Here is a 10,420-nt window from a genome sequence, read left to right on the forward strand (position 1 = left end):
CGAGCTCGGCTCGGTCAAAGCTCGGTCAAAGCTCGACTCGACAGGGCTCGACTCAAGCTCGCGACCGGCTCGAGACATTAACGAGCCAGTACCAAGCTTAGAGAGGTTCGGCTCGAAAGCTCGTGAGCCGGCTCGAATATTTTAATTAATATATTTTATTAATATTTAATTTATAATATGTTATATATTTTATTATTAATAAATATGAAAAATTGTAATAAATAACCTTTTTTTAAGTAGTACCTAATAATAGTTTTTGGGCTCAAATACATAATACCCAACCCAACCCAAAAACCCACCCGTAATGTGTGAAGCTCGATTTGAGCCTAAAAATTTCAGGCTTGCGAGCTTTTCGAGCTCGAGCCGAGCCTGAAATTTCAAGGCTCGTCGAGTTTCGAGCCGAGCCGAGCTCGAGTAAAAATTTAATCGAGCCAAGCCTGACAGGGTTCGGTCTCGGCTCGACTCGTTAACACCCCTAATTACAATATATATGTACTTCTAATATGTGTTTAAAAAATTGTTTGTAAAGTTAATTTCATCAAAAGAGAATTTTCTATTTAGCTAACAAAATATATCCAAAAAGTTGTTCTAATTCAGAGGATATTGGTGCCTCAGGTGCTACCAGTGGTGTAACGACCCGGTCTGGAGTGGGTGGCACCGGGGTAAGAAGACCTGAGCAAGGAGCGGCCCTAAGGGATGGCGATGGGGGCAGGAATGAACTGAATCACACATCGGAAATGGAGAGGGAGTGATGGGAGCTTATTAGTAAGATGAGAATCCAATACATGCAGACGCGTTTTAAAGCCGTGAGGCCCAATGTGTTGGATTTGGGCCAGAGCGGACAATATCTACATGGTATTGGACCAGGGTGTTACAATTGGTATCAGAGCCGACTCTCCACGTACGATGTGTGGTTCGGGGGCGAACCAGGCGGAAGCTGGTGGGCCTGTAACGACCCGGTCCGGAGTGGGTGGCGCCGGGGTAAGAAGACCTGAGCAAGGAGCGGCCCTAAGGGATGGCGATGGGGGCAGGAATGAACTGAATCACACATCGGAAATGGAGAGGGAGTGATGGGAGCTTATTAGTAAGATGAGAATCCAATACATGCAGACGCGTTTTAAAGCCGTGAGGCCCAATGTGTTGGAATTGGGCCAGAGCGGACAATATCTACATGATATTGGACCAGGGTGTTACAAGTGGATTCTCATCACGTTCCTTGTTCTTCAATCCTTGATTCCCTGCTCATTTGTCGACTATCAAGTGACGGGAAAATTATTTTCTCGTAATCATCCCCAAGCCTTTGTTATTGCTCCAAAGTGACATACATTTCCCAACCTAGATAACAATATCAGGAACAAGGATCAAAATAAAGGAGAAATATTCAAACAGGTAATGGTCTGACTACAATAAGTACTTGGCTAGTACCTCTCCATGGGAAAGCTTCTCCAGTGCCATTACATTTTTCTTGGCAGCCAGGTCCTTGGCCTCAGTCATGGCCTTGCGACTACTATAGACGTGGACATTCCAATAGAGATAGAGATAAAGTTAATCAAATCGCAATTTTGACAGCTAAATTCAGCAGTTATTCTGAGAGCTCAGATGAAAACCACGCTATTTCAGTTGTTATAAATGACTAATGCACAAAACATTACAAAGAGGACAAAGAAAGATGAAGGGACCAACCCATAAGCCTTTTATACAAATACCATAACTGAGGACATCTATTATACAAGGGCCTTCCAGGACCAACATATTTTCACCATGAACAAAACAAGTTATTCAACAATTTTGCTTCAGGTACTAATTTCCACAAGGCCATATACTCTTCATCATGACCAAATTCCATTTGTTTACTCTATAAATAGTTTTGAAGCATACAAATTTGGTACAGGCACCATCCAAGTTTAGAAAAAAAACATAACTTAGTGAAATCAGTTAAAAATCATTAATCAACGAGACTATAGATAGAAACAGATTTATGTACTGAGAATAATAGATTTTTAGATAGTTGATGAAAAAACATACCTCATCACACAATTGCCTTACTGATTTGATATTTTCAAATGCTTTGTCCTTCTAGATCACAGCTGAAAGCTCAAACTATAAGGTCTTCATTTCATTATAAGAAAACCTTCACTACTAACTAAATTAGCAAGTTAGCAGGCAATTCTGATTATAACATAAATTAAAAACAAGAACTAATCTAGAGAATCTAGAAAAAAGTACAAAAATTTACCACAAGAGAGCCAAAATTTCAGATTTCTTACTTTGACCTGGTCTTGTGTAGCTTCTTTCTGGCCCATTGAATCGTGAATCTTTGCTCCCATAGTAGCATTAGCAATTACTTTGTCCCTTGTCCCCTCAAACTGTTTTATTTCTATGAGGATTTGCTTCTCCTCAGTCAATGGGATGCTCTTGTGCTGTATACAATATTTTGAACTACAGATTGCATTTATCAGAAACAAAGCAAAGAGTTACAAACAATGCATAAAATTTTACTACGGCTGAAAGAAATAACAGAGGTCCAATACCATTTTGAATGCTAATATAATGTGTCTAAAAAAGTTAATAGTAAACGTAGCTAAAGGCGTGCTACAAGGTCCTTGAACTTTTGAAAACCTTATCGAAAGGATGAACTGTTATTGCTCTAGGAATTCAACTTATGAAATGCAAGTAAAAAAATAGGGATTTTGGTCTGAAATTAGGGGAAGGTCACACCTTGCATTCCGTTCGACGAGACACACCTAATTCATCAATTAAGGGACATGGTAGATAAAATAAGAGAAAAAAATTCATAAACTTGCATGCTAACTTTCACCAATTCATTTTTTATTTTTTTTCCCACTTTATCTAAAGCAATAATATGACCTTCAGAGCAGTAAAACCTATCCACCTGTTTGATAGTTGGGTGTGCAGTCCGGAGGTTTGAAAGTATGAAAAAAAGTCCTCAATGCCATTATGACTAGCAGGTATATATGACGAAGCTGTCAAGTATATGATCCAAAAGAATGTGTGATGGCACTGGATTAGATTGAGTAACAAAAGTAGACAAGCTAATAGTGTAATCACTGTTAGTTTCTCCATGAAATCAGATGTTTTAGCTTCCGTGTCATAATCCTGGATATCCCAAGTGAAATTTTACCTTATCCACCTTGCTCGGGCTCTCGTAGCATATGTATGTACAATTTTCTCTTCGGATCAGAATAACTGAAGCTAACTCGATACCCTAATATGTACATTTCGAATGTGCAGGCATTACAATTATGGAACGAAGGGAAAGAAATGGAACTGGTTGATCAGTTATTGCAGGAAACAAGTTCAATTGAAGAAATTGTTAGGTGCATACACATCAGACTACTTTGTGTGCTAGAAAATCCGAAAGACAGACAGAGTATGTCAACAGTACTCGTGTTGCTGGGTACCGAAACATTGGCTCTTGCTGAGCCAAAACCGTCAGCCTTTTCGCTTTGCAAAATAAGACTAGTTGATGGTCATTCAACAAGTGATCCTTCTGTTAAGCAGGTGACTAATTCTGAAATCTTACCATGTTAAATATACCAACATTGGATTTAGGATAAGTGACAATTGAGAAAACTAGGCAGAATTCTGAGGGAAATATATGGATTATGTATATGCATTGCAAACACCAGATTTGTTGAATATTATTAGTTATTTTCATGTCTTAGAATTTGTCATAAAAAGGTCAAAATCAGACACCTAAGTATGGATTGTCAAATAGCTGAAGCAACTCATATCGAAATCGAAAGGTTCCATTGATTTCTTTCATTTTGATAGGGAAAATGGCGACCAAGACAAAGTCGAAATAGTTTTGCAGGAAAAGAGAAAACCTCTGTTGAAACAGAAGAGGTGAGGCTTGAAAGAAGCCATCCATGTGATGAAGAAGGAGAGGATTCCTCCGAGGAAACTAGAGGATGAATAGCAAGGGAGGAAGAAGATGTAGAAAATGGGTGTGTAATGGACTCTTAATAACCCTTTTGGTATATAGGAATAGGAAGCTAAAAAATAAGAATAGGCTAGTAAAGTTGAGAGTAGAGAGATTGGGATGATTGAGTTTTGGGTATTTCAGTCTCCATTTTTCTTCAATTTTGAGACTTTTGGATTTGATTTGCTAATATGCATGCGAAGATGGTTTCTTTGTGGTCATAATCAAAATGTGAAGGATTATTAAATTGGTTCAGCTAATAGTGAAGGATTATTTCAATAACACATGTAAAATTTTGTGTGTGATGACACTAGATTAGATTGAGTAACAAAATTATACAAGCTAATAGTGCGATGACACTGGATACTGGTTCTGGAAACAGAACTGGATACTAGTTCTGGAAACAGAACTGGGTACCAGTTCTATTTCCAGTTCTGTTTCCAGAATTGGTACACCAGTTTTGGAAATGGAACTAGATACTAGTTTCCAGAACTGGATACCAACACTGGAAATACAACTACCTAGTAAAAGTATGAATATCAACATTTGCTTTTGAGTACTTCTCAATAATCTAAGAAGATACAACTTAATTAATTTATCAGTGCATAAATCATCAATGTCAGGCACCTTTTGCGTGTCATCATGAGTATTAAATGAGTTCATCAAGAGCAGGGTAACATTGCACGTATACGTCGAATTAATATTCTATATCAATCCTAATAAAGTTAGTCACATACACAAATAGAACATCCCAAAAGAATATAAAAGAACACATAAAATTATACTCTATACAACTAGCAGAGAAAGAAGTAATAACCTCAATCTGGATGACAATAAGGTCAAAGAATGTATCCATTACGATTATTGATAGCTTATCATGCAAATCATAAAATATCATACAATTATTTATTTAGAAATTCAGAAGAAAAGTTCAGCCAGTCTGAATCCCCAACAACAAAGCAGCAATCATACAATGTTGTTAACTTTAGTTCTAGTCCATCATTTGCTTTGAAATGTACTAACAAAGCTTAATTGGCTATGGTTCTTGAAGCCACACAAGGAGTAAGTAATAATTGGGTAAGGCAGGATAAAACATAACTTGCTTGAGCTGTTCTTAACTTAGGTTTGATAAAGATGGGTTCGGTAGAGACGAAACAGAAATCATCAAAGTAGCAACATCAATAGCTAAAACAATCTTAACTAATATAACAAAGCACAATGAAACATTCAAAAGATAAATTGAGCATAATAGAAACGAATATAATAGAGCATAAGACTCTGAACCATCAAGGAAAACATAAAGACCTCTCTTTTACCATGAATTAGCACATAGATAAGGTCAATAACTAAAGCACCAGTAAAGGCTACCAAGCCCTTAACACATTATGAAACATTGTTGTCCCTATATAGCCAAGTAGCACAAGCAGCATAACTCCGATATGTATAGAATAATACCTTAATGGCACTCTCAAATGTTGTTATATCATCAACGTTCTGCCTCTAACAGTGCTCCAAAAGAAATAGCAAGCTTCTTTCTAGCCTGGACAGTTGCTCGGGAAACCTGTTCAGTGATGAAAGAAGTTTCAGAATATGACACTCCAAGAAGAATAAAAATTATATAAGGGAGCAATAACCAACCATGGCTGAAGGATAAATGTCATTTCTATTATGTAGAGAGACATGGAGACTTACTTAGGAGAACTTTGAAACGTAACTACCAGACTCGACACCATTTTCACCAAGACCCTTAGAGTGAAAGACAATGTCGAACAACAAAACATATGAGCGATGAGAAGAAATAGTGCAGAACATAGGAAGTCATCCACTCACTGTAATTGTATACATGGAGCTCTTGGTTAGAGAGACAAACATTTAAGAGCAAGGACAAATTCAGAGCAGCAGGCGGGGGCGTTGAAAAATATTTGAAAACTTTATGAAACTATACATGTACAAAAGTTTTAAATTTATACTCATATATCAGCAAAAGCACTCCAAATACCCGGTATAAGTGAATCCTAGATCCGACCTTGATTAAAAACACGTGAGTAGTTTGATCTGTATATCATATAATTGTTTTTCAGTTCGAAATTAGATTGTTATATGTATAATGTGGCGATAAGAAAACTAAGACCCTTTATTTCTCTATATAGGAAGATTGACGTGTCAAATTTATAACAGAACACACACTTTTACTCGAATTTGATATTCGTCCTTCTTTATACATACAAGTCTCATTTCTTTTATAAAAATCCACCTCAAATTATCAAATAATTGCATATTCATGTTCTCTCACAAAATCATAGAACTCCGGCATATGAAATCACCATCTATTAAGGGTTGATCTTGTTGTTCAATAATTTATATAAAAGAGTTAACAAATTTGTGACACATGACACAGTTGTACATTCAGGTATAACATTAGTATACTAGTTTTCGATAAAGATATATACCTTCAAGAACAGGGGGTCAAGGTATCATAAGGAACAACTACTTCATCAGATGGTGTTTGAATCTTGCTCCATTCTACCTGTTGAGCTTCCCCACTTTTTCGCCACAATTTGACAGCAAAAGAAGCACATAGTCAGGAAATTGCAAATATAGAATGCCGAATTAGATATCAATATCATAGAATAATATATTCTTTGAGTTATAAACTTTTAACAAAGTTGAATAAACAATTAGGAGTGCAAAAAACTCAAATATTAGGCTTAAGTTCCATCTAGGTTATGTTTGTCAGCTTGCTTCAATGGTAATTTCTACCAATTGGTCTGAGTTCATGTGGCTTGGTAAATTCTATCACTATATTAAACAATTCTCAACCTGCTGGAACTTAGTTGGATCTTTCTAATCATTTTAGTTATTTTCTCAGGAATTTTCATTCCCACATAGACTCTTGCATTTCATAAATTGAAATGGAACAATTAACATACAGCAATAGCATCAAACTCAAGTATGTCTGTCGAATATAAGTAGTTGGAGTTTGTTCTTGGTCAATGCATCTTTGTTGTTTCCAGCTATGTTCAAAATGCCTTAACATATATAATTGTAGAAACTACATAACAAAGAAACCCACAAAGTAAAGACCTTACCATTCCATTGGGGATTGCTAGTTTGGAGCTTGAGAGAGCTTGTTCTTGCTTTACCATTACATGTGAACACTACACGGGGATCCAAAAGCCCTGTTAAACCCAATGATGCTAAATTGGTACCCTAAATTAATGCTCCAGTGAGAATACATCCACTGCCTTGGGCTTTAATGCCATGATCACTTCCTATTGCCATCAAAATCAAAATGAAAATTAGATATGTTGTAGCCATACAAAAATTTCAAGACCTACATGATATTAACTTATTAACAACCATATACAAGAAGAGAAGATATTTACCTCCTTCTAAACTAGCTTGTACAAAGTGAATCAGTGGAATAAGTACCTTAAAACTCTTAGCCAAAAAGCTGGCAAACTGATCAAAACTCTCTTTTAGACCCTGCCTTGCTCTTTATAACCACATAATATAGAACTATACAACAAGTGTTTGATTGAAAATATTACAGAGAGTATGTAAATGTAGAATTTTCCACTGATGATTGATAGCTTATCATGCAAATCATAAAATATCATACAATTATTTATTTAGAAAATTCAGAAGAAAAGTTCAGCCAGTCTGAATCCCCAACAACAAAGCAGCAATCATACAATGTTGCTAAAACAGAAATCATAAAAGTAGCAACATCAATAGCTAAAACAATCTTAACAAATATAACAAAGCACAATGAAACATTCAAAAGATAAATTGAGCATAATAGAAACGAATATAATAGAGCACGAGACTCTGAACCATCAAGGAAAACATAAAGACCTCTCTTTTACCATGAATTAACACATAGATAAGGTCAATAACTAAAGCACCAGTAAAGGCTACCAAGCCCTTAACACATTATGAAACATTGTTGTCCCTATATAGCCAAGTAGCACAAGCAGCATAACTCCCATATGTATAGAATAATACCTTAATGGCACTCTTAAATGTTGTTATATCATCAACATTCTGCCTTTAACAATGCTCCAAAAGAAATAGCAGGCTTCTTTCTAGCCTGGACAGTTGCTCGGGAAACCTGTTCAGTAATGAAAGAAGTTTCAGAATATGACACTCCAAGAAGAATAAAAACTATATAAGGGAGCAATAACCAACCATGGCTGAAGGATAAATGTCATTTCTATTATGCAGAGAGACATGGAGACTTACTTAGGAGAACTTTGAAACGTAACTACCAGACTCGACACCATTTTCACCAAGACCCTTAGAGTGAAAGACGATGTCGAACAACAAAACATATGAGCGATGAGAAGAAATAGTGTAGAACATAGCCTTATCTCCATGTTCAGACGAGTTCGCGTGGGTTAATTAGGGTTTGAGAACAAAGGGTAAAGAGAGAACAGAAGAATGATTCATTTGCGTTTAGGGTAAATTAGGGATGGAAGAACTAGGGATTGACAGTAGAAGGCGGCTAATTTTGAGGGAACGATTCCAATTTGGAATTTTGGTCTGAAAATTTTGGAGCATTTAGGGGGAAGGGAAATTTGGGGAGGGCGGAAAAACCAAAAACTTTTATTAAGGGATTTATCTCTTAATATTTGAGTTCATTTACTATCAAAAAAAAATTTTAATAATGGGTTTATTTATTACCATTACAATTTATAAGTACTTGTAAGAGATTTATTTATTACTGTTATAATTAATAAATATTTACAGTTTTCTAATACAATTCTTAAGGGGTTTAACTTTATTATGCAAATAAAAATAAAATTATTTTAAATTTTGAGTGAATTAATAAGGGGAAATTTAACAAAAAAATATTTTGCTTATTAATAATATAGTAATAGAATTTATCCTTATTATATGTATGAAGAATATATTTTTAATAAGTGTATTTTACACCCTTATTAAATTTTGCTTATTATAACTCATTTTTCTTGCAGTGATCTTCACTCTGTCTAGGATGTTAGCCACATACTTGGCCTGACACATGTGAATGCCATCCTTCTCATATCTGATCTCAATTCCGAGAAAGTATTCTGCCTTGCCAAGATTGCGAATGGGAAACTCATGTTCGATGGCTGCAATAGTGTTGGTGATGTGTGCAGGATGGTTACCTGTTATGAGTATATCATCAACATAGCACAGAATGTAAGTCTTTTCAGTGTCGGTGCGTCTGATGAACAGAGAGTTGTCAGCCTGTGACATTTTGTACCCAAGGGAGAGGAGGAATGTGCGAAGGCGTGTGAACCATTCTCGCGGTGCTTGCTTTAATCCATAAAGACTCTTTTTCAGAAGACAGACATGATCTGGTCGGTCACTGTCCCGAAAACCCTGCGGTTGTTCCATATATATTGTCTCTGATAAGTTTCCATGAAGAAATGCATTAGAGACATCCAGCTGATTGATGAACCAGTTGTTTGCTGCTGCAATGGCAAATACAGACCTAATGGTTGTAGCTTTGATTACTGGACTGAATGTTTCTTTGTAGTCAATCCCAGCTTTTTGAGTGAATCCTCGTGCTACCAAGCGGGCTTTGTGACGATCAATGGTTCCATCAGACTTCTTCTTTGTACGAAAGAGCCACCTGGAGGTGATGACATGCTGATCATGTGGTCTCGGTACAAGTTTCCATGTGCCATTGTCCAGAAGAGTTTGAATCTCTTCAGACATTGTTGTACGCCATTCGGGTTGTTTGTTGGCTTTACTGAAGCATGTGGGATCCACTGTGCCATTTGGATGTGTAGCTAAAAGTCCCTTAAACCTTCCTCTTGACTGAAGAGACGACTGTCGAAGTTGCATATAATGTTGTCATAGACCAATCAACGGTGCATTGCGAGGCCTGGGCCTTTCAGTTGGAATAGGAGCAGGTGGTGCAGTTTTAGGAGGAGGAGAATCTGTTTGTGGTATGATGTTCTCTTCATGAGGTACTGCATTCTGTATTTCTGGTGTGGTGATGTTCACAGCATCAACTGGTGTACTAGGATCATTCTGAGGAGCAGGTGTTGATGCAGCAGTGACCACTGGTGACAAACATTGACGTGGAGCTAAAGGAGCAGTGTTTGTGGCTTCAGAGTCAGGGGGAGTAATTGGTGTACTAGGATGAGGTCCAGAGTGGACAGGTGTGATGGGTTGGGAGCATGGAACTAAGTTAGAAGTAGATAATATAGGATTGGGATTAGAGAAATTACCTGGATACGGGCCGAGTAAAGATGGTAGTTGACACGATGTGCTTACCCCCGAGTTGCTAGATGAAGGTGATGATGTAGTGACTGCTGATGCAGGAAATACTTCTTCATTGTGCTGCACAAATTTGCAGATGTATATGCGTCCAGTGGTATACTCAAGACAGGTATCCCCAGAATGATTTTCTGATGGACCAAGATAGACACATAGCTTGGAGCGAAAATCAAATTTGTGCTGATTGTATGGAAGAAGAAG

General features: G+C 36.9%; 1 long non-coding RNA gene across 10 annotated transcripts; it reads right to left on the bottom strand.

Annotated features, from left to right (window-relative positions):
* Positions 1-953: 953 nt before the first annotated feature.
* LOC136206750 (uncharacterized) lies at positions 954-8,547 on the bottom strand. Of its 10 annotated transcripts, XR_010676416.1 has the most exons (10): positions 8,189-8,547; positions 7,952-8,057; positions 7,330-7,405; positions 7,033-7,215; positions 6,394-6,486; positions 5,399-5,504; positions 2,268-2,439; positions 2,026-2,087; positions 1,426-1,507; positions 954-1,335 (listed from the first exon to the last, which is right to left on the bottom strand). It is a non-coding gene; the product is annotated as an uncharacterized lncRNA (long non-coding RNA). The 10 variants fall into 10 exon arrangements; XR_010676410.1 differs by lacking the exon at positions 7,330-7,405; XR_010676412.1 differs by having other exon boundaries at positions 7,033-7,405.
* Positions 8,548-10,420: the final 1,873 nt, after the last annotated feature.

This window comes from Euphorbia lathyris, chromosome 9 (genome assembly GCF_963576675.1).
Source record: "Euphorbia lathyris chromosome 9, ddEupLath1.1, whole genome shotgun sequence".
Taxonomy (NCBI): Eukaryota; Viridiplantae; Streptophyta; class Magnoliopsida; order Malpighiales; family Euphorbiaceae; genus Euphorbia; species Euphorbia lathyris.